Raw genomic sequence first — 26,192 nt, forward strand, 5'->3', positions numbered from 1 at the left:
TCTAAGAGAAAACCTTGATTTTCCAACTTCTAATCAAGATTCTTGGATTTTAATTCTATCAGCTATTTTATTTCTTGCCCAAACTCTTCATTATCCAATTAAATAGATTTGGACATGTCTGTTTTTTTTTTTTTTCTATGTTTTTCCTCCCAAACACACTCATTCTCCTCTTCTCTGTCTTCTTCACATGCCTCTGGAAGAATCTAACCCAGTCTTCCGGTGAAGTAATGTGGTTTTAGGTACATTTACTCTGCCATCCTACGGTGTTATTTCAGAAACTTTATTTCCATCTTAAAAATATCTGATTATTTTGCTGCGTGTTATAAATAGTTCTTTATTCTGTGTCTACACACATTCACATGTATGCTAAAGTTCAAGTTTTCACCATTATTAATTCTCAGTTTTCCTCCTTTGGAAGTATTTGTCTTCATTGTCTTCTAAACTAGCTCTCAGGCTGTCTTTAAACTATTCTTGGTGAGTTTATGTTTATTTCTTTGAAATAAAGGGATAACATGTTGTGTGGCCTGCTACCTTCCCGAACTAAAATCAGGTTATTGATAAATGTGAATATTATATTGACTTCTTACTTGTCTGCTGCCCTGGCATGCACAGTCTCAGCAAATACTGCTCTTGCGATGAAGAGGCAGCCTGCCGTCAGGGCAGGTGGCTGTCACAGTACTTGTTCGCTTCTGTTTTCCAACAAGGCATTGCTGCCTTCAGTGCCATCCTACAGCCTCCGGTTACAGACTCTAGTTCCCTGCCTGATGGGCAATTACTGTGGCAAAAATGTCTTAGAGGAATAGGTAAAACTATGTTTGTGTGTTTATTTAAAAAGTCCTTATAATTGTAAAGCGTGAAAGCATCTGAAACTGAGAGAGGAATTAATCTCCTCCATTCATTTGTTCATTCCTTTATCCACCATTTTGAACCTGTTCATTTATTTTAATATATACAGAAGATTTATTTATAGTTGCAGGCACTGCAATGGTGCACTGGAAATTCAGTAGGAAATAAAGTACCGAAACACTGTTCATACAGTCTGGAGGTTGGAGGAGAATAATTTATGTATAATTTGTTAGGGCAGATAAGTGCTATGGGGAAACAAAGCAAATGTATACTAAAATACTGTAGACCAGGAAGGCAAGACTTGAGCACAAACAGAAAAAAGAGACCCAATGAGTGACTTCACTTCAAGCTTCTAACATTAATAAACCATGCGACTGTGTAAGGTTCACTGTGGAGATGGACCATTGCAATGTCTGTCATTGCTATTACTATCAGGTGACATAGAGATTAAAAAAATGAAAACGCTTAATAGTGCATATTCTTTAAAAATTCAAATTAATAATTAAAATGCTTCTTTAGAACCTCAACTAACTTTCGTTTTATTAAAACTTGTCTTTAATTCATGAAAAAAATCCTGAGGGATTAACAGCAAACTCATGTAACAATATTCTTACTCACTTTATTTTTAAATCTGAAGGTCTTTGCTCATATTCTTAATTATGGGCGGTAAAGTGATTCCATTGCTAGGAAGGGGTGGATTTTAAAGATCATTTGAGGAGTGTGAGTTAATGAAATCTACAGTGACAGGATGGACAACAAATGTAAGTGGAATTATGTTTGGCACTAGAGAAGTAAGTTGGGATCTCTGTCTTCCTCAGATATATTATGTTAGCAGAAGATTTAAAATACATTGCTCACATAAACACTCCTCCCTATGATTTTGACCTGCATAAATGTGAGCAATTTCATCTTCAAACACTTCCCCAACCTTTATCTACATTGTGATTGGCACTATTCATTACGGAATAGTCACATTGAATCAAATATGTTATCATCTGGCATGACCTCCTATCTTGAGCATCAGTACTGATCTGAACAAATTGACAACACTGTGTCAATTTTGAGTTGAAACTCAAAAGTTCAGATATCCCTATTTAAAGCTACTTTCCAGGGAAATGTCCAAAATATCTTCAGTGGCTACAGTATCATTTATTTATACATTTTTAACTCCCCTACTCAAATTTTCTATTTTAAAGGAAATGGAACACCTTTCAGTAAGAAACCACAAAATTTAGTATCAATCATTTTTAACTTCAGGGGCTAGTTTTGATTTCTATACAAAATAGAAATCGATAGTTTTTTTGCTGAAATTTGGTGGAGAATTATGGTGATAGTGAAAAGCTTCTATTTCATATGTCCAGTTTTCTCTGGACTTGCCAAGGCAGTTATCCAGGAAACCACAGATCATCGTTAAGAAGCAACTAGTTCAGATATCTGAATTCTCCAGCTGCCTCTCACAGATAAAGAGGAGAAGGTGGAAGTCATCTCATTGATTCTTTCTCTGTGTAACGGGTTTACTTCATCCACATGCACATACTATGTCGTATTATTAATTTTGACTGTAGGAGCAAAGAACAAGACTACTTAGTCATGAGAATGAAATATTTTAGGGAAACTTTGTAGACATTCAATAATCTTTGTAGGGTAGTTAAACAGATTTACCAGTGAGGTTAGTGAAACTAAAATATAATAACTATTCTCTTTGCATCAGTTTTTTGACAATGCATAAAAATGCTTCAAGGCTTAGGTATTTTACTGTTGCATAATTGTGTTCACATGTTCCTATGTCTATTCATATATTTTTTAATATTTTGAATTTTGAAACATAAATTTTAAATCCATTATGCTGTATGGGACCTTGAAAATAGAAGAAAACAGCAAAGGAAAAGAAAGTCTTTTGGCACTTAGAGAAATTATACAACTTATTTTACATTGAATTATAGTATTTACAATTATGAAGGAAAAGTATCTTTTGGCTAAGAAAGTCTTTTTTAAATTCTCAGATTGGTTGGAATTGATAAAAATTGTTCTGTGATGATACTGAAATCATGATTATCACAGCTTTTAATGATGCATTGTTTTTTGGTCTGTGAGTTTCTATTTGGAATTCTAGAAATTGGATTTTGGGGTAGGAGAATTAATTGTGTAAATAAGCAAACACATAACTTAATAATGTTTTTCATCTTTTTTTACTGCTGGCTAGTAGTTGTAAGTACGTAAAAGAAAATCAAGTTGAATTCAGAGTGCTAGTGTAACAGAAATGGTAAACACATAATTGGTATTCCGAACATTTTTCACTGCCTAATGGTTTGAAACTCAAAAATTACTGGCCATGAAGATCCTACCAAGAAGATACTACTCTGATACTCGTAGCTTGAGGATTATTAAAATATGTAACTTTCACTGTTACCTCAAAACAACAGGCAGGCCAAGTGTAATTTATTTTCTGAGCTTTTGCCAAACAATATGATTTTCATTGAATTCAAATAGTACCAGGTCTAGTCAATGGCAGTTCATAGCTGTTTCTTAGAGCCCCTTCCTCCCAGGTTTTTAGGAGGGCAGAATATTGTCCTAACACTTTAAACATTTGTTAAACACTGTAATTTATCATTCAAGATGACTCAGTGGAGCTTCCTCTTAAGAGTTGACTCAGGGTCATTTAAAGGAACTCCATTATGCTAACAGCCAAAAATATTTCTGACGAAAGTGTTCTTTCTTTGAACTATTTTACAACATTAGCTGACAGTACTGATGTCTGTGACCCATTCTTTTCTCTGGTACTATTAGTGACTTCAGTCATTTAAAACAGGGTAAAACTTTAGCTCAGACTGCTGATTTGGGAAAATTTCCAAAATAAATTAACTGAACTTGAGTTATTCTTATCCCTCAGAAAAACTGATTGTTGAGTGAAAATAAGTCTCACTAACATCATTGGAGAGCTTTTACATAATGCAGTCTTGGCACTTCAACTTTTCTGTCCATTAAATAATAATACTGATTGAAGCTATATAATGAAATTTTGCAAGTGATATGAGTTATTATGCATAAATAATACATACAAAAATCTTCCAAAATTTTAGTTGTTTTGAATAATTTTCTTTTAAATGCTGTTTCGGGGTCTGATTTAAGTATCAGTGTAAAATCTCAGTGTTTAGATTTTGTAATTGTGATGATTGCAATTTTGATTTTGATAATGACATAAATATTCTAAAATAGGCATTGCATTAACATAGACTTTCCTGGATTAAGGAATATTCCCCATTGTCCTATTTCTTTTGGTAAGAACCTGAATCGAGCTTAAAATTATGTCAAGAATTTGTTATTACTATACATTACAACTTAACAACTGTAAACTATGAAGAACAAAATTGGGATAAGTTTTTCATTCCTGATTGCTTTTCTAACTTTCTAATCATTTTTTTTTTTTGTCTTGGCCTCAGTGTCTCTCTCTTTCACTTTAGTAATAACAGCCAGGTGGAATACTCACAGGGAGGATGTGTAAGGTCAGCTCTATACTTGTTTTGGAAAATGTTCTGGCTTGACCAGCATAGCGTTTCCCCCTGCTCACCTCAGGACTTGGTGTTTTTCCTTATGTCTGGCACCTCTACTTGGAGATACTAATTTGACATCAATCGTTTCATCAACTTTTAGCAAATTTCAGGAAATGTATTCATGTAATTATAGGCTTAAGTTGACACACAAATATCAAACTGATAGGAGATCGCTTATTACTAGGGACACAAATGCAGAGAAGCTGCGGTTAGTTCTTTTTATCCAGATTCCCAGAGTGATTCTTGCATTTCCTTCACATGCCTGGATTCTTTGGCTCTTCCTTTGTTTCTGCCATTTTGCTCATATTTTTTCAATATTTTTTTTTCCTTTCAGTGAATTTCATTTACCAAGAGTTGGTTTTCATTGCTTGCAATTAAGATTCTTAATAGGTATGGTGCCTAAATGTAGACTAGTTTAGTGCAAAAGCTGTGGTTCCAAATTTTATTGAAGTAAGTTAAGCCCTTGCAAAAGCCACTGAACTGGTCAGATCTAAGTTTCTGTGAAAAAAAGGAAGTGGTTGAGCTTTTTGCTTTTAGGATTCTATTTAGATTTGATACAACTGAAAATATTTCTAGGATAAAATGGGATATTAAATATAAGACTCTGAGGAAGGTTAAGTTTATATACACGAGGCAATCAGGTCCATATAGATGATTAAAATTCTTCTTGTATTATAATGGTGGTCAGTGTAATACGGAGGATATGTGTTTGTGGAAATGGCTTGAAACAGAACTTGGTTGTCTCATTAAACAAACACAGCTCATCTTTCCTTCTCGAGGGGAGAAGCATCAGGAAACACAATTCACAGTAGCAAATAAAACTTTCCAACATCTGCATTTTCTTTTTTTAGAATACTGTCTTAAATACAACAGAATAATGAAGACAATTGCTCATTAGATGCCAATTCAGACATGGTACAAAGGTGAAAAACCGTCCCTGAGCCATCCATAATGTTGCAACCAGAAACTCCTAGTCCTGTCAAATTGTTGATAAAAAGACACAATTAATTCAATCTGTTATCAGTCCTGAGTTTAACATCTTTGGTATTGTTATGTATGATAAGTGAAAAAAGTTTCCTTTTCAGGGAATGAGTTGTAACCATAGTTTTCAAACAGAAGTTATTTATAGATTTACTCTCCTAGTCTCTTCTACTGCTTTGAGAATTAAACTGCTCCAGAGATGAGCCTCAGATTGGAGCACAATACTGCATATAGCCTTTTATTAAAGTGCACTTAAATTGTATTTTAGGAGTTCTTAGAATTAAAATTAGGAGCAATATTTTTTTACGAGATTATTACCTATTAGATGATAGTAATATCCATGAAGTATTAGCATCATGGATAAATAGGAAAAAATACATACATAGAAAGATAAAAATAAAGCTAGAAAGTATATGCAATGCACCAATATACACGAAACAAACTAAGCACATGCTTTTAGAAGTAGAAAATTGAGTCTCATATGAAGCAGAACAAAACTTCCTGAAATAGCTAGAGCTAATGGAAATTCTACATCAAGGAATCTCATTGAGTTGATTCATGACAGTACCTTAGAAAGTCATAGGTTGTGGAACTTATGTTAGACGCTATCTAGAGTTTAGGAGGTATACAGTCACCTAAATTAGTATTTCAGTCACATTTCCTGGGGTTTAGAAATGGAGATAACATCTTTAATTTTCATTTTACTGTAATATGCTAAATAATTATTGAAATATCATTCATTGTATGTTGGAATTAATCTACAGTGTATACTTTTATACTTTATTTGTGATTTATATTAAAAATAAACAGATACTTAATTTTAAGGCCATCTTATCTCTAGTTGCACAACAATCATGGAGGAAAATTTTTAATAAGGAATCAATATTTACAAATAAATGTATGTTTGTTTGATTAAATACCATTTGTTGATTAAAATTTGCATTTTAAGAATTTTTTATGGTTAACAGTTTTTAAATTCCTGTTTAGAAATTCTTGCATTCTGCTCTATCCTGTCCTATGTTATTGTATCCCACCCAACCTGACTTCTATAGTCATGAGTTGTTGTAGGGGAGGTAAATTAATTCTGAATCTTTAGCTCTGGAAGCTACTAGGTATTTACTCAACTGGTTCACTAGCATTTACAGAAAATTGTGGCGACAATTTTAAAGAGTGGTCATTCCATGTTTGGAAGAATGGCCACCAGTTCACGTGGCTTAATTTTAAGAGTGACAGAATTAAAAAAATTGTTTCTCAGCTCTCTTCTTCTTGTTAAAAGCTACACAGGCTTGAGCAAATGAGAAAAATAATTTCATACCTTGTTTTTACAGATGAACTTATTGCATAAATACAAAACTCATCAACACTGCCCAAGAAAATACCTGGGACAAAAAATTTAAAAATCAGTTTAAATTTATAAACTCAGTCTTTTGATTATAGAATCATAAAAACTGATGTTCATTTAGGAAGATATTGGGTACTGAACTATCAGAAATGATCTAAGGAAATGTTAAATAATATTCAGTACAACATTTGAAATAGGACAGGTAAGGAACTAAAGATATTTCTTACTGAAACAGAACAAACAAACAAACAAAAACCCCCAAAATTTTTCCATGAATAATTTGTGGTGAAGTGAATCAAACGGCCTTAGTTCACGAGCACTTTAGTCTTTAGTGTGTGATTTTAGAATTTACTAACATACAGAGCTAAAGTAGAAAAGCAGTAAAAATTTCAGTGAGAAAGGCTCTTTAAAAAAGTTTCACTGTTCTTTACCACAGTACTGAGGACTAATCTCAGGTTGTTTGTGCCCCCAGAGCTTTTTGTTTTTCTACATCACTAAGTTGCCAGGACTCGACTTACACTTGTGATCCTCTGGCCTCAGCTTTCCAGACTGCTGAGATTGCCTGATCCTCAGCTTTCCAGATTGCTGAGATTGCCGGCATGTGACAATATGTCCCACTTCACTTTTATTTCTGTTATCAGTGAGTCTGAACAAACCACCTCCTGTCTCTGAATCTCTATTATGGTATCCACAAAATAAGGGATTTACATTAGAAGCTATTTCCAAATTTTAAACTTGTGATTGCAATGAAATTTTAATATTGTGTTTTCTATTTTATCACAAAGCTTCTCCATTGTATAGACGCTCACATCTTTAAAATCAGGAGATTGTCAGTTTTTAGCAGCTGAGCAATGTGTGTATATGAAAAATGCAGGATAAACTTTGTCATTGTTTAAAAATAATAAGACTATAGGTGAGACCTGTTTGTTTCTATGCTTCAAACACATTAAGCTTTTACTTCTCACTACCAATTCTTTAAAGTTGTAGAATAAAATATTAAGATAACTGAAAATGCTAATGGTTCATTTAGTCAATAGCACAAGTCAATTTTGTACACACGATAATAGCTTTTCTTCAACTATCTTGAGAATTGAACTTTCTTAATTTCATACATTATTTGCGAACATAATCAATTACAAATCATAAAATCCAAGGGGCAAGTTATTTATCCAAGGTTATTCTAATTCTGGTCAGATATAAAAATAGGAGAAAAGTAGTGACTTTATAAAGGCTTTTACGAAAGACAGTGAAATCAGCTTTTTGACGTTGAGAGGGAGAAATAAGCTTTAGGAAAGACAGCACTGTGTGTCGGTCTGTTTAAAATAGAGATTAGCATTGCACTGGCCACATTGTCTTTCTGCTTTTAGCAGAATTTGAGTCTAAATAGTGAATATGCAAAGGCCTAGGTAATACAACTTGGACTAAAGTCTTGGGGTTGCCATTTGAAAAATACTTACCTTCTCAATAGAGAAAGGGAAGAAAGGAAGGAGAAAAATGAGAGGAAAGTGAAGGAGTTGGAGAAAGTAAGACAATACCCTCCAGATACACTTTTCCTCCTGTATGAAATTTTTCACATGGTGGCATCTATTCTGCAACATGTGTGGGCAAGCAAAAGACTAAGCCAGGAAACTAATGGGTTGATGACAGACAGCATGGACTCTTGGGCCACTAGGCTACCAAATTCCTCTGGACTATTGTAGGAGATCTTTTCACTGACTGGTTAAGTTTTTCTGGTTGACTGTGATTGAAAGAATAGTAATTCTTTCACCTCTTTTTGCTCACCTTTGGCATCATTTTAGTTTTATGCTGGCACTGTTTCCAATGATCTTGCATTTGTTCCTCATTTTGGGGAGAAGTAATGCAGTTGTTTGGGAGGAGTCTTTTAGTTCTAAATTCTACGTTAGCCTGGCATGGCGGACCTGTCCATCATGTGAATACTCAAACCATTTAAATGAGTAAATATAAAAGAAGTGACATGTTTAATGATTACAATGGAGGCATTGGGATGATTATCTCTAAGAGTAGTAGGTGGGCAAGTGAATAGGAACGGGTAGCATTCTCTGTGGCAGTTAGTAACCAGTACCATAAAGAGAGTGAGCACAGTGATTTAATGAGGACTTACCATTAACTCACAATGTATGATCAGGAAGAGTCACTTTAAATTGTTGCTTCCACATTGCACATTGTGCCCATCAGCGCTAAAATTTTGATGTCACATTAGTCACTTATGAAGTTATTTTTAGCTCTTTTGTATTTTCTAATAATCCCTAATAGAGTTGTATACATTTGTTAGATAATACACGCATGAATGCATCTAAAAGTTAGAAGGATTTTTACTTTTGCTTATTAGTAAAGAAAATTTTTCATTTTTCTTAGATCAGCTGATATTTATGTTTTTCATTTCATTTGAATACTTTTGTGGAATCAAAAATTTTCCATTTTATATATTATAATAAAAATATCAGGTACCTCAGATGTATCATTCATAAATCAAAATAGACTTGGAAATTCTAATTTGTGTTAGTCATAATTTTCAGCACAGAAACATAGTGGCAGAGAAGCTAAATACATTTCTTGCTCTCATGAAGCCTATGGTCTAATATTACAAATTTATATCCAGGTTCAGGATGGTTTGGTATATACACCTGGTGACAAATATATTGAGAAATAATTATTCCCTATAACCATAGTCATCTCTTTAAATTGACTATGGAGTAAGCATTACTAAAAGCCTAGTGTTAAATTCTTGTAAAATAATAACTATACCATATAGGAGAAAGCATGAAAATAACTTCTTTGAATTTAAATAAAAAGAAATCAAAGCAACAGAAAATTTTCTGATGAGAGGAGGCCCTGATGAGAGGAGGCCCAGGTACATTTCCAGCTAAAGAAAGGAGAGGCAGTGTTAGTACAAAGCAGAAGGGGAGGATTCATTATTCTTATCCATCAAGCATATATGAAAAATTGAAGGAGGAGTATTCCTTGGCAAACTTTCCTCATTTTCTTTTATAGCACAGTTTTTCACTAGCTGTATCACTAATCTTTTGTTGTTGTTGTTGCATTTTTAGGATCATATTTCTGTTTTGGCTTTTTGATTTGTTTCTCTTGCACCATTTATAAATTAAAACTGAGCAGTGTTGTTCATTTCCATGACCTTTATTGCTATCTATGGGTTTCATTGTGACCTATGTTCTCCTAACTTTCCTGTGCAGCTTCTCTCCTGAATGTTATTCTAGATCAGTGGGGGCAAACCTATTGCCCATGTCCCACAGTGGACTATTTATACCATTGAGAACTCTAAAGCACTCACCATCACTGATCTAGGCTCACAAATCTCAGTGATTATTTGATATCTGAACAAGGATGTCTTTCTTGGTCACTACAGAGTCAACATGTCCAAAATATTTTCTCTAGGCTCTTTCTTATCTTAGTTTTCCTAAAGCTAACCTCTTTCAAACACATATTTGGAACATTACTATGCCCTTTTGTGTTATTTCTTTACCATTGCTCATCCTAACGGCTCCATTCTATCTTCCTGTCCAGCACTCCAAGCCATTCTTTCTGTCAGCACTTGCCTGGATTCTTTGGTTGGCCTCCTGTTTGATTGCATTCTCTAAGTCTCTGCTTGTCTTTATCTCTCAAACCTACTCCCAATTCGCAAGATTGAATGAACTTCTGGGATGGGGAGGGATTGACTTACTCTACCTAGAGTTAAAACCTTCTCCCTTTGAGGTATTACTCAGTTTCTTAATTTTGAGTCTAGCTCTGCTAGTTTGTGTCTCTCCCTTCTATTCACAATGTACTTGGATACAAACAGCTTAGCAGTGGTCTGAAGGTTCCATGTTGTCTTGCCTCCAAAACACAGCATGTATTTTTTTCTGGAACATTCCTTGTTTCCTTTTCAACTGGACAGCCCCAATAAGTATGTCAACTCTCAGTGTCTATTTCAAAATTCCAGCAATTATTAATTGATTTACTGCTACTCTGATCCTAGTGGAGTAGTTTTCAGATTTTTGTACAGATCCTCCGTCACATTCTCCTTTACACTATGTAATTTCTATATGTGTCTCTATCCTTTACTAAGCAGCATTTTCCACCAAAGAAAGGTCCAAGGATAGCAGAAAGGCTGAATATTTTATTCCAATATAATATTTGGCACATAATATTTATCCTTTCTTTGTTTAATGAAATAATGCAAATTAAACCAAATTAAATATTGACCCAACTATAGAATGATTCAAATAAAGATGCTAACGTTGAGATATGTCTCCATTGTTGAATACTCAATAATATTGAACAAAAAGAGAATATAAAAAATGTCAATTAGAATATTAAAATTTAAAATCTAACACTCATGAATCTCTCCCTTAAGACTCCTTCCTTCATTTATTAAGATCATGAGTTTTTCAAGTGAATTAGTGGAAGATACAGAATAATCTTTTATATCTATTCTACATTCAATGACTTCTTTACAGTGTATGCCTTCCTGAAGGAGATTTCCTGGTGCATAGAAGTATTAATCTGAACTGTCATCTTGTTCCTCTAAATCTAGACAAAGTAGCTCTCAGATCTCCCAAAAGAGAAAGTAAATATACGACACAGGCAATATAATCAAGGAAGTGGAGCTGACTGAGAGAATTTAAATGTTGTCTGCCCTATGACATTTTCTTCTATAGCTCTTGATTCTCTCTAATCCATAAATGTGTATCTTTTTAGTAATAGCTTTTTGTTCTTGGTGAACTTGACGAGGCCAATAGTTTGCAAAACAGTTCGTAGAGTGATCATGACAGAAGTCAGATCTTGTAAAGAACTCTCATTCACAGCCACATTTAAGTACTATTGGGCATTTGCCTAAGGAACTGGTCCTTTAGGTCCTTTAGAGTTCCTGAGATTATATAGCACAATTTGCTTAGTATGTAAAATTAGGTATTGTTATGCTTACACCTCCCTGCAGAATAGTTATGTCTTAATCAATGTACACAGAAGACCTACATAAGAAAAACAAATGTAAGGGTTACTCTGTAGGACTTGTGGTTTTTTATTTGTGTAGCTGTGTATATCTCTACATGTTTCAGTCTTCTGTTGCATGAGGGATGATATTGTGCTTCATTTGTACTCCCATAAGGAGCAGAATGAATAGCTTATAGGAGATACTCAACTAAAATTATTTTTTAAATGAACGGATTGGTATTTTTTCTGGTTTACCTTGCTTTATACAAAGATATAAGCCCAAGACATTTGCACATTTAAGCTATCCTGCTAAGTATATCATTGTTAGAACAGGAGTTCTCCAAATTAATTTCTCACTCTTACAAACTTTTTAGTTTCTCTTTACTTAAGTTTAGTATGTTTGCCACGATTCTTTAAAATCTCAAGGGCAGGAATGTATCTTTGAATCCCTAACGCACAATGAATTCTTAATAGGACAGACAGTGTTTTGGTGCCAGTCCATAATATCTGGTTGTAATTGCTTGTCTGCTGTAAACCTGCCTTTAGAAGAGTTCTTTGTACCCATTATATGCCCTTCTCTAATATTCATGAATTGATAGCATTAGTCCTTGGATGGATCACTGAATGCTATAATCATAAATTGGCAATGCATTTTGCACTCAGTTCTTCATTATGCTTTGATACAGGAATTGGAGTTTCTTTTAAGTCTAAATGAATTATATCCAAGTACTCTTATTTTGCCAAGTCCCACCAACACTCAATTACCTAGGAACTGATTCTATAGTTTGCAGGTTATATAGACCGTTACCTCTTGCCCTCTCCTTGATGTCTACCTTTGCACTATTTCATTGCTCATTAGAGTGTCTGGAAGAAAAGAAAAACACTTTGAGAATGGCAATGAAGGTGAAATTTGGACCAATTGTATATTTGTTAGTAGCTTTCATAAAGATTTCATGAAAAATGTCATTACAAAAAAACTAGCCGAATATAGTCTGCACTGTGTTCTCTCTTTGTGGGTTAGACTTACTGTTCCTTCCATCATCGTCTTAGAACATTTAGAATTTGTTCCCTGAAAAAGTTGTGCCAGAAAACACAGTGTGTATCCTATTTTTCTCATAAAAATAATTTTAAAGCATGTTATATAGCAGGCTTTCTCAATACCAAGTACTTGTACTCATGCCATTTGTTAAGTTAGTAGAGGATGCATTTGTGGTAGGATCACTCTGGAACCCATGGACACTTCAGAAGATTTGATGAGTGCATGGAGGAGTAAAAAGGGCTGCCATTCTTGAAATGTTTTCTCCAAAGGTCTTGTTTCTGCTTCCAGGAAATTTATCCCAGTTTGTAAATCCCTATGGTAACCTAAATTTCAAGTCTTGCAATTAGCACTGGTGAAGTGTGCTATAAATTATGATATTGCATAAATGTAAATATGAATTTGGAAAGAAATAAGGTAAAAACTAGTGTTTGCCTTTTTTCTGTAAATCGTGTGGTAAACAAAAACATCTGACATAGTATGTTTTTCCTTCCGTGTTTGGATTTGGATCATAAAATCAACTGCTGAATTTCGATGATTTTTTGTCTTTTGAAGTTCATTTTTAAAATGATTGAAATTTTAAAAAATGTGACACTGCATTCTGTTTGAAAAGTTAAAGAAATCATCAAACAATATTGTGAAAGACCATCGAACTTATTTTTCTAGGTGGGTCACTGATATTTTACAAGATCTGTACTTTACTATTAGAAGGATCATATGTATTTTAATTGTTCAAGACCCAAGAAATTGAAAACTGGGAGATAGGAAACTTTTTAAACATTTTACTAGTGTCTGAAGTATATAAAAATAGTTTTATTTCTCTAATCTTTTCCTGTTCAGCACATCAAAGTTAAATTTGCTTTTTAATTTTTATTTTTATTTAATTATTTCAATTTTATTTTTATTTAATTGTATGATCTGTTAATTTCCCTGCCTACTTGCTTTAAAATTTGATCCATTGACACTTACATATTCTCCAAATAAATTACTGGTACTTCAGTTATTTTTGGACAATGCAAATCCACTTACTGAAACAATGGAAGCAAGAGCTAGAATTTATACAGAAGAGGAAGCAGTGAACTAACCATCAAGCTTAAACAGCCAAGAAACAAAACTCTTTATTTTCATGAGTTTTGAGTTGTTCCATGATCTCCTTAACATATTCCTTTTCCTATACTGACAATATTGCACATCTGTAGCCCTTCGTTATTATCAAATGCCACTTCTCCAGTCTACAATTGGTTTGCGTGTGACAGACTTTCCTTCACTGTATAATGCACACTGGAGCCTCCCTCTTGGCATGCACGAAAGACTCCAACTTCTGTTTATATGCTGTGTGAACTACTTCAGTCTTAATGTATTCAGTCTTATTTCCTCTTTAAATGTTTCAACAGATCACTAAATGTGTTCAATAGAGTAATGAATGTATGGTTCACTCAGTAAGTTTGCCAATTGCTACATACATTGTATGTTTCTTTGATATTTACAACACATATTAGTGTTTATAAGAGCTAAAATATCCGATAACCAACTTATTTAACTTTGTAAACCATTTTTAACTTATTTTTTTGTTTTCATAAAGTATCTTTTGTAGACTATGGAATCTGCCCGTTTGGGGCTCTGCATGGAAAATTTTTCTTATTCATTATCATGATTTTGCATATCTATTACAACAATCTTTTCTATTTTATTAATGCAGAAGAAAGGAATATCTCTATAATGTGGTTATATCTTTTTACTAAATTGTTAAAAACATAGCAATCTATTTCTACTGTTCCTATTTGCAGAGGTAGACTTGCAGATTCTATTTGATGAATTACACATCAATTGATAGCTGTTGTTACAGAGTATGGTAATCATACTAAGAGCAATAAAATCCCATTGAAGACTGCCATTCGTAAACAAGGCCTTGATTCAGTGTGAGAAAATAAAATAAGGAAAACACAAAACAGAAATTATATAGTGTGAAAAGAATGAGGGACTAAAAAGAAGAAAAAGATCAACAATAAACTAACTTAATAATCCAGGACTAAATTTTAGGTTTCATCCAAGAGAAAACTTTGAGTGATAGTATGAAAACAGATTTTAAGGAGATGGAAGAGATAAAAGATAAAAGGTCCCAATTGTATAGAGATTGAGTAATAGCTAAAGGTACCATATTTTTGTCCTGAAAAGAGAGTTATTAGAATAAAAGAAAGACCATGATATGCGGAAATTATGTCATGTAGAAAAATATGTGTTAAATTTGGGTCTGGTTCAATCGCGGTAACTTTGAGAATTTAGGAGTGGAGTATAGCCATTTAGATATCCTAGCCAGGAGAGTGAGCTCCAATTGAAAATAGTATCTAAAGGAGTTATTGAGTGCATGAGATTATAGATGGCAATTTAAAGTGCAACATGAATAAGATTGTCTAATCTTTAGAAATAAAAATATATAGTTTTGTTTATTTTTTACCTTTCTTTATTACAATGTTATTAAACTACTCTAACATGCACATTTGCTATTAGTGACCAACCTTCTCCTATGAAGATCTGTATTTAGTGTAGTGGTAAAAGTCTCTTAAAATTTACCAAAAGTTTTCTGTTGATTTTGAATTTTATCTTACGACTTGTTATCTTGCATTCAGCAGAGATGACTTGTTATTTCTTGGAATTAAGTTTTCATAAGCTTGGAAACATTTGCTCTGTGCTAAATGCAATTTCTTGGTTACTATGATGGCTTCTAAACTACTCAAGGACATTAACTACTACCTGTGCACTGTCTTCTCTTACCTCTATCTGTAATTTTTCTTTCCTATATGTGATTTTTTTTCACTGTATCAATTTAGCTAATGTTACATTCCCAGTTCAATAACTTTCCTTATAGTTCATGATGGTTAAGCTTAATTATGTCAACATTATAGGCCTTGGAGCTTCCCAGAGGGACACAGTCTGTATGTGTTTAGGAGGGCCATAGAGGCATGATATAGGATATTACACCTTGTCCCTCAACCCTTCCTTTTTGACACTGTATCTTTCTCTGCTTCCTGGCTGTCACGAACTAAAATTTGCTCTTTCATGCTCTTCCACTATGAGGTTTCTGGCTTGCAGTGAGGAGACCATCAATTACCTTAAAATATGAACCAAAACTCCTCTCCTCAAGATGTGCATGTTAGGTATTATGTTTAGTAACATAAAAGCTGATTAAACAGGAAATTGGGACCACAGAAGTGGCATCATTCTTATGCCTATACGTGACCATATTGTTTGGAAACACTCGAAACTAGTTAGTGGTGTATGTTGGGAATGTTTTGTGCTTGGAGGCTAGAGAAGCCATAGAACACTGTAAAAAGAGCTGGATGGGTGATTCTGGTTGGAGCTCAGAAAACCAGAATAAACTATAATGTGAATGCATACAATAAAGGCCAGGCTTGGAAAGTTTCAGTTGGAAACAAAAACTCCACTACCAATTCTTTGTATGACTCCAGTGGCAAAAAGAGAAATGTACTGGAGATTTGGAAGGTTAAAATGAAGCATCAGACATCGGAAATAGATGTAGAAAGAGACAGATTTTCAGGCATCACTAGACTCAGAAATATCTCTCTCTCTCTCTCTCTCTCTCTCTCTCTCTCTCTTTCTGTCTCTCTGTCTCTCTGTCTGTCTGTCTCTTTCTGTCTCTCTCTCTCTTTCGCTTTCTGGGTGAAAAAAATGAGATTCTGGTACACTCCAGATTGTCTACGTCTTCCCTTTTCTCCACTTCTTTCTAGCTACAGCTCTGCTGACCAGCACTAACCCAGGCCTAATACAAGGTACAGAAGCTGTAGATTCCATGATGTTTATTAACTCTTTAGTAAGACCACACTGGCATTCCAGATACACCATCAAGCTGTGATTGTCCCATCACCGCAACGCCTCAAGAAATCTGATTAGTAGCACAGTAAATTTTGTTAAATCCTTCAACTGTTCCTTTAGGTACTTTCTTAGCTTCTTCTATAAATGCGTAAAGTCTAATTCCTAAAATTATTTATCATATAATGCTCTCAGTGTCTTTGCTTTTGTCTTGAATCTTGACTAGTCACTGATAGTGATTTTTCTACCAATATTCAATTGTTGACAAACATCTTTCATATATTAACTGAAATTAAGATTTCTTATCAAAATCAATTTTGGTAAATATCATGCTACCTACATCTGCTCTCATCTGGCAGTCTAATTCTCCTTTAAACTAGTCTGGTTTTTTATATAGTATTTATCACTGGATAAAATATGACTTATTTATTAATTATACTAGTTTATATTTGCCTACTCCACCTAAACATTAAGTTCCACTTGGACAGTTTTTACCTATTTTGATCATTGGTATTTGCTGTGTGCCTAGGATGTGACTCATGGTACACTTTTAACAAAAATATAGTATTCCAGTTTTGGTACAGTCACTCTCACACTAGTCTGGAGACACTGGTACTAATATTATTATTCATGGTATGTAAAAGCTGTAATAAAGTATCCTTTTTCAGAGTTTTTATGAGCCTTTGTCTTATTTAGAAACTTTGATAACTTTTTAAGAAAGCTTTGATAACTATTTGTCTGTTGTCATTTATTATCATTACCATTCAAAAATACAAGAAAGTTGGAAATCCTCATTAGATATGAGACAGAGCAATCAGAGTATACAAAGTATTGAATTATGGTTTTGCTTATCACTCACCTTTCATGCTTACAGTCCTTTGCAGATAGCAATCATAGTTCTTCTTTTACATTCCTTGAACCATCAGTCAAAGTGCTTCACTACAGTAGTCTTCATTGTCAAGTTGTATGTCTCTGACATTGTAAATACTTTTGATATGAAATGTATTTTCCTGCCATCTTCTTGCTGACATTCCAGTAATGGAATCCACCATCTATGTTCTAGTTATGCCCACTCGGTTATGACCTCCTCTCTGTGCATCCACTTTTAATCTTCTCCACTATATGTGCCATACATTTGTATTTTGCCACTTCATTTAAAGAATGACATTTGCCTCTTAGTACAGAGAAAAAATACGATTCTGTGTTATTTTAGAAGGTCTATAGCCACCCATTTGATTTAAATATCCATGACCTATTTTACCTAGAGCAAAACCATTTAGCATATTTTAATACTTTCAGCTTTTTTGGAGGATAAATCAACAGCTATGTAAAAGAGGGAATTTTGTTCATTCAAATTAAAAACAATCAACTAGGAACATTTAGAATATTCTCCAGCGTGAATTGTATTGTAAATATTTACTAAATAATAATTATTATGAAAATTGAAGCAGAAGTTATATAAAGAAGTATAATAGCGTTAGGCACAGACTGTAATCAGTTTTTGCTGGGCTAGACTTATAGTTGCACCTTGTAAATGGGCTGCAGCTTTTCCAGCTTTAACAGTGTCTGGGTTTTTCTTTTCTCACATTAGTTCAGTCAAACCAGGTTGCTCTCAGATCCTCAAATATATCTGGAATTTTTATGACAGACATTGCTTTTACTACTTCAAATGTTCTGTTTGACTCTGACCACAATTGTGCCACTGTTATGTCTGTTAGCAATTGGTTACTTTTTTGAAATTTATTTTAAATTTGGTCCCTCTTTTCTGCCTCTAATTTGGGGAAAGTGAGCATCTTTTCTTTTGCACACCTCACACAAGAAACTTGAACAAATGGAGTGCAAATAAATTATTTCTACACAGGTCCCTTCTCCCTACTATACTAAGTTGAAAAAAGATAAATATAGTAAGCAAAAGATTTTCTAATATGCCAAGAACATAGCACACTTTGGATGTATCTGTTGTTCAGTTAAGAGTTCAGGTCACAGAACAGGGACTGACATAATGGAAGTGATATGGAATATTAAGGAAATAATGTGAACAATTTGGTGTTGTATAGAGGAAACCAGATGTGATTAGTAAAACTGGCAATGGCTTTCCATTAAAATATACACACAAGCAAAACAATGATAGCGGTGTTTTAAAACAAATCGAAATACCTATGAAAAATAAAATAGGGAAGCAATCCTAATTCATTGTTATAGTTTGAGGTTCATAAAAGTCTTTCATGCAGAGGAGCCATAAGCTGATAAATTATGCAAACTTTTAATTCACTGTACATTAATTTTGTTACAAAAAGATTTTTGTTCCTTCATTATTCCTATTGGTCTATATACATTTTATGAGTGTCCTTCCATTATAAGAAAGATAGAATAAAAATTCATGAAAGTTTCTTGCACACTTGAGTGCTTAATCATCTATTTTACATTTTGAGAATAAAGTTTATTGTAAGATATTTTAAAATTTAATTTTAGATTCAGAATTCTTTGTTTCCTATTTCTTGTTTTTAAAATTTTGAAAACAGGTATTGGCAAGGACAGAGATAGAGTGTCAACGGATTGTTTCTGGGGTCTCCCCAAGGGTTGGGGGCGCACGCTTCTCAGTATTCTGTGTGGATCCCGGAGGAGGCCCACTGGGGTCTTTGTCTGGTCTCTGCCCCTTCCTCTCTGTCATTGTTCCCCTGTTTTGCTTCCCAGCTGCTATGAACTAAACCACATAGATTCTTCCTGTCTTTCCTTCAAGATGCACCTCAGTAGAGCCAGTCAATCCCAGATTGAAACCATGATCCAAGTTAGACTTCTGTTCCTTCAACAGGAGGTGGCAGGTGTGCTGTCCAGCACTGGGAAAGCTGACTAGTAAAGCAGACTGCAAAGGTCTTACATATTTAAATGGTAGAGAAAAGGAGCAACTGCATTGTATTCTCAGAAAAATTACCATTGTGACCAATAGGAGATGCAGTTTTAATCCTGAAGACTGAGAGTGATGAATATTTGTTAGGTATCATAATTTGCACTGCAGAATAACTTGATGTTCAGGTGAGTGATAAGACCAAGAAACTGTGAAAATATCTTCTATGCAGAGAGTGTAAGGGCCACATAACAACACTATTCACATTGTCACTGTTAAGCCCTCTTACATTGACACGGATTTTGCTCATTCAAAAGGGTAGAGAAAAGCTTTAAAAAGGAGAGAAATATACTAATGAAAGGGAAAGAAAACATTTCCCTGAAGACATAAGGAATAAAAGCAAATAATCTGAAAATGACTTTTATGAGAAGCAGATGGCGACTTAAGGAGACATCTGCATGGTGACATCTAAAATATGGAGTAGACAGGAATCAGGGACGAATAGCAAGTTGAGTATCAGTATATAAATCTTCTTACTGTTTTCCAAGTCATCAACAAATGAACAAAAGAATACAAAAACAGAAGGAAATTTCAGCATTTTTGAAGAAAAATATGGGAGGATGCCATCCATATGCCATCCATATGCAAGAAACATCAAGGCCATTGAAATTGCTTAAGAAATCCTTTCTGGAAAAAATAGAATGAAATTATAAGAATTAAACAAAAAATGCATAGAACACACTATTTAATATTGCCTATTCTATAATGTTGTCAGTAGTTGATGTTAGGCTGTGGGACATTAGACATTATTTAATTCAGACAAATTTAGACAAATTAAATAAGGACAGATTTAATTCAGGATGGGGTGAGATAGGAGAAACTAGAGCAAGCATATTTTTTCAAACAGAATGATTACAGACGTTTTCCATGTTTGGAAGCAGTGGGTGTGAAAGACACCAGTCAGGAAGAAGAGCAGTCACACCAGGTGGAGAGTAGAAAATAAACCAAACAAAAGTAAAATTTGAAAGCTATCCCCTAACACAGGAGAGTGCCCAGACAGAATAATGCGACAATGATAGCCCTGAATGAGGCAGACAGTTAGATCACGAAAGAGATTACGCAAGCTGTGAGTAAGCCCCTGCCATTTGAGATCTGAAAAAGCTTTACATGGCTTCTAAAAAAACACAAAATATTAAACCCTCATAACTACAAGTCTAGAAAATGACTGTCTTCAATTATGTGTAGACAAAACAACCACACAGAACAGAATCTTTTACATATGTGAAATCTTTTCACAAATGACAACTGGTATAAAGAAAGAGACTAGTTTTGAGAAAATAATATATCATTGAATTGAAATAAAATAAGTTCATGTCATGCTTTTTATACAATTCAAAGAAATGTGGAATCTGATAGAAATCACATCCAGACCAAACTAGGAGAAAATTGAGCTCATAAAACTAAGGAAAAATAAAAACAATAGTTATAGAAAAATCCAAGGTTAAAAGAAACAAAGATTGAAATATAAATAATAAAGTAAGAAAAACCAAACAATTATCTGTTGAAAAATCTTAAGAAAATTCTCATAGAATGATTAAGGAAGGGATAAAGAAATGACAACAGCACAAAAGAGGTTGAAGAAGGGGTGGCAAGAAAGAACCAAAACATGAATAATTGCTCTAAGCAAAATGTCAAAATAAAACAGAAATAATATAGAAAGATATACTAAAAGAAAACTTTCCAGGGCTTAAAACAAAAGGAACTATGAAAACTTTGAGCATGAATTTGAGAGCAATATGGAAATATTATATGAAAAATAGCTAAAAAGCATCTGTACCTTGAATAATTTTACTAATATTTAGTCTCTGAGTTTAAAATGCACAGTCATATATTTACATACTTATATACATAAATTCATACACATACATGCAGGCCTGTATGTGTGCTTCCTTCCAGTCATGAAAGGAAAAACAGAGTTGCTAAGTTGGTCCAATGAGCATTCTGTCTTGTAAGAGGAAAGAAGTCATACATAAGTAATAGAGAAGTTCAGTTAAAAATAAAATTGATGGGAAGTGTTATTTCCATGTTAGAGCATAGAAAGACACAAACCATGAGTCATATCTCATTTGAAATAAGTACTGTAGGTACCTCAGTACCACCCAAAACACTAAGTGAAAATAAAGAATAATGAATTAGGTTGCATTGCTATAATTTTGGTTATTTAACATCATGCATGTATTCCAGGCAGTGCCAGAAGGAGAGTTATGACAATAAAGTAAAAGTAATAGTAAAATGATTTAACTGTGTATTCTACCTACTTCAAAAAAATGGAGATCAGCAGTAAGACTGAGGCAAACCAAGTTTAAATATTTTCTCTTTACATCATGATTGTATTCTTTTAAATCCAAACTTTGTGTTTATTGTTGTTGACTAGTGAAAAATATATAGTCAGGCATTTAAAATATTAATGATCAACATTTTTAGATCAAAACTTGTAAGATCCAGCCATGACGTTCAGTTAAATCTAAGGCAAACAATAACGTGCTAACATAGGTCAGAAGCAGTGCAAGGCAGAACCATAAAATGCCCCTCAGTCATTGAAATCTATAGATAAGGTATCAGACACTCATTCATAACTTTTAGCAGCTAATTACTAGCACAAGAAAAAGCAACAAATTAAAGTAAATTGACACAATAAATGGAACAATTTTGCACATTAAAATGATTACCAAGTAATACTGAATATTAATTGAAATTTGAATGTGTTAGAAATGCAGCCACAGTCTATCAAACTAGTAAGTTTAATAATATTAAAATACACAGTTTCATTCATTTAGGTTGCTAAAAAAATACCATAAGCTTGGTGCCTTTTGAACAAGAGAAATTTATTTCTCAGAGTTCTGGGGCCTAAGAAATGCAAGATCAAGGAAGGTCCAGTTCTAGGGAAGACCCGTGTTCTGGTTCTTAGATGGCACTTAGCTGTGTCCTGACGTAGTGGTAGGGGCAAGATGCTTTCTGTTAATGAGGGCTCTGCTCTCATGATCTATTTAGCTCCTCAAAGGCTCCATCTCCTAAATAACATCACCCCGGGTGTTACGATTTCCATCTGAAAATTTTGAGGCCCACAAATCAGGAACAAGTTAAACCTTCCCACCATTATACTTTTTATTCAACATACAGTACTCTGAAAATGTTATCAATTCATACAGAAATAAGACTAAAATTATGAAGAAGGATGGCAATATATTGTTGTCCAAAGTAGGTAAAAATTTTTTCCTAGAAAACAAAAATATGTACAAACTGAGAGACTTAGAAAACAAGTACCCAAACTAAAGTTTATAAATTAACACTTGAAAATCTAAAATTCCATTCCCCACAATATAAACAAGATTTAAAAATATTTATTGCTAATATAAGGAAATTTACAAATTAAAAACAACTATTGAGAATTTCAATATTTCAATATAGTAAAAATTTCACGTTTTGTAAAAGAAAAGCTGAGGGTTAGAAAGTAACAGTAATTCCACAATTAAGGGATGCATATATTTAGACACTCAACTGAAATTTACTACAATGTTTGGAAAAAACTATTTCTAGATAAGTTTATCTAGAAGTAGCAAGACTTTGGAACACCTAGGAATATCAGAAAATGTCAACACAACAGCGATATTTCAATAATATAAAGTATGTTATTTTAACTAAAACAACATAGTACAATTCCAAGAAAGACTATACATGAACTTAAATATCATTAAAACCATAAGACAGTATTTGAGAAAACATATGTAATTATATTGGTGTGTTAAAATATAAAAAGCATATTAGAAGACTAGAGAAAAACACCAAAAAAAAAAAAAAAAAAAAAAAAAAAAAAAATCAAGGGACCCAAGATAATGGTGCCCTCTAGTGCCAGGAAACGGCTCAAGCGGGAGAGCCGGTAATGAGGGGTTTCTCCAGATGACCAGCGTTGCCTCCAAGATTCATGCTGGCCTGTGGCCTTGAGGCCAACAACATTCCAAATGGAAGTGATTAGAAGAGACGCTGAGTACTGAACTTGATATCCATTCCATTGGTGCAAAGCCCAGTATATTGTTTGTTTTGATGGCACCAAGATGCAAGCATCTCAAACTCTTAAAACTAGAAAGGAAGCTAGGAAAGGTGAAGTTCCAGGGTTTAAGAATATTGCCTCTGTGTAGGGCAAACCATGGACAGAGCACTAATTCACCTTACAGTGTCAAGGATGTAAGGATGAGTTAGGACAAAACATAGCGCAACTAATTATAAAGATACCATTAAGTCACAAAACAAAACAAAAAAATTCTAAAAATAAAATTTCATAGAATTGAAGGGCATGCTTTTCTAGAATTCCCAGCCAAATATCTAACGTACTGAAAATCAGGCACGCTTCATCATTGTAGATTCTTAGAAACTAGAGATAAAGTGAAGATCCTCAAAACCTCTAGAAAAATGAACGTAGAAATGAGACAAAGAAAATAAGATTTCATATAGGAGTTTTAAGATCACAATGACACGAGGTTTCTCAGTAGTAAAGATGAAGATTGGAAGACAATAAAGCCGTGTCATTAAAAACACATTAAATGACAATAACAGTTTTCTGGTAGCTGGTGCAAGAAATGGGACCTAACAAAAAGAAGGGAAGGGAATTTATAACATGATTTTGAGTGATCACAGGATAAGGTCTGTCTGGAAAGGCTGGAGAGAAAGCACTGCCAGCTGAGTGTCATTGTTTCAAGGGAAAACACAAAAGACAGAATTGAGGCTGTTTAATCAAATGAAATAAGCCTTAGTGTTCTGTTCAAGTGCATGAAGACAAAGTGGATATAAATCACAGAACACTAAGGAAACATAAAATAAAATAATTATCTCTGAAATCATTATCTCTGAAAATAAAAAGGGATCCTTTGAGAAAATAGATACAATGTCAGTGTATGTTTTGGTTCATCAGTAAATTTTATTACCTAGATATACTAAGGTGGCTGCCAAATACTGATTTCAAAATAAAGTTATAGTTAAAAATGTTAATTATGTCTGGAAAATATTAAGTTTTATATTTTTAATTCTTTTTTATTTTGGTTTGAAATGTTGTAATAGTTTCTGATGCTAAACTGAAATTACCACAGATTTAGGGGTTTAAATCAATACTTGTTTTTTACTTCATAATTCTATATGTGTATCTCAAGACCAAGATGGAGTCTCTGTTCAAGGTTTCACTGAGATAAAATCGGGGTATTATTTAAGGTTGCCATTCTTTCAATTTCAGAACATATCGGGTCCTTATCTCTCTGTCTCTCTGTCTCTCTGTCTCTCTGTCTCTCTCTTTCTCACACACACACACATACAAAGCAGCTAACAAAGATGAAGTCTATTCTCCCTGTAGAATGGAACTCAAATATAGAATATAGAATATAAGATCATGATTTTTCGTTGCAAGTTTTATAGAAGAATTTGACTCTTAAATTATGTACATATATTTCAATAAGAATAGTTACGAAAAGACTCTTTAGATGCTATAAGAGATAGAGAAAGTATTCCCAAAATGGCATCTTTTTAGTGATTTTCGTCCTATGGACTAAATGTGTGAGCCTTTCCCAAGTTGCTTTCAGAGAAGCGATGGAAAAAGGATGAATATTAGAGTTTCACTCTGAGTGGAATCATAACAAAATTGGTTAGAAAATCAAAAATTCTCTTTGGACTTCTTGTTACATTAGTAATAGACGGAATTCTGTCATCTAACGTTTTCCTGTATGTCCTCGAGGTCGTTCTATGGTGGCTTTTAATTCTATAATTAAATTATGACATAATGCAGTTAACCTTAAGATAGGGAAGTCATCATGGTAATCCTGGCCGAATCACATGAAGTTTTTAAAATTAGAGTTCCCTTAAGTCTATTCACAGAGGAACCCAGAGAGACTCATCATGGGGAGGATTCTTCACTGTTGAGATGGAAGTGTGTATGTGACAAGCATCTGTGAAGAAGCAGCTAGTACACCAGTTCAGACAGGTCCTCCAGCTAGAGGAAAAACAGTTGTAGTAAAAACTAATGAGTTTGCAAAAGAACTTCAAAGCCTAGATGACACTGGCAACCCTCAATAACACCCTGATACTACCCCAGCTCTATGGTTAAAACTTGTGGAATCATGCCATCATCTGTGTGACTAACACGTCTGGAATAATAGTCCAGGGAGTCTGAAGTTGAGAAACATATTAGAAAATGAGTCTGGGGGAGTAATGAGATGGCAGAGAATATAATCTGATCATTCTGACATCTAATTCTTTTCAAAGAAAGCAAATTGAACTAAAAGACAACATCATCAACAACAAATCAGTGTATTAGAATTACCTGGGACAGTTTCTAATCATTTCAGTACATAGGTCAATATCATAGATAATCACCAATTAGAAACATTGCTTCTAGAATGCAAATTTCTTCAAGGAATGTCTCTCATTCGTGCTATGCATTATGATGGGCTGTTTTGTAGAAGTGCTTTGTAAACAGCTTGTACCACTACTGAACAGGGAAATTCTTAACAAATATGTACTGCTTAAGTGCATGCTAATGCCACTTTTTTTTTCATTTTGTCAATGTAATACAGTATATTTAATGTATTCAGTATAGGCTGTTGAAACTGAAACAGTTATCCTTTAGTGTCCCAGAAGTCTAATTACAAGCTAGCTAATTCCCTTTATCTATGTTCTGATAGCTTCTCTATTAGAATAAAGAAACTGTGTAATAGAATGACTTCTGACTGTATGTTTCAATGTTAATAAGAAGTGGTTTAACTGCTCTTACAA

This window comes from Cavia porcellus, unplaced genomic scaffold (genome assembly GCF_034190915.1).
Source record: "Cavia porcellus strain 051 isolate PalLab524CR breed Dunkin Hartley unplaced genomic scaffold, mCavPor4.1 scaffold_1, whole genome shotgun sequence".
Lineage (NCBI taxonomy): Eukaryota > Metazoa > Chordata > Mammalia > Rodentia > Caviidae > Cavia > Cavia porcellus.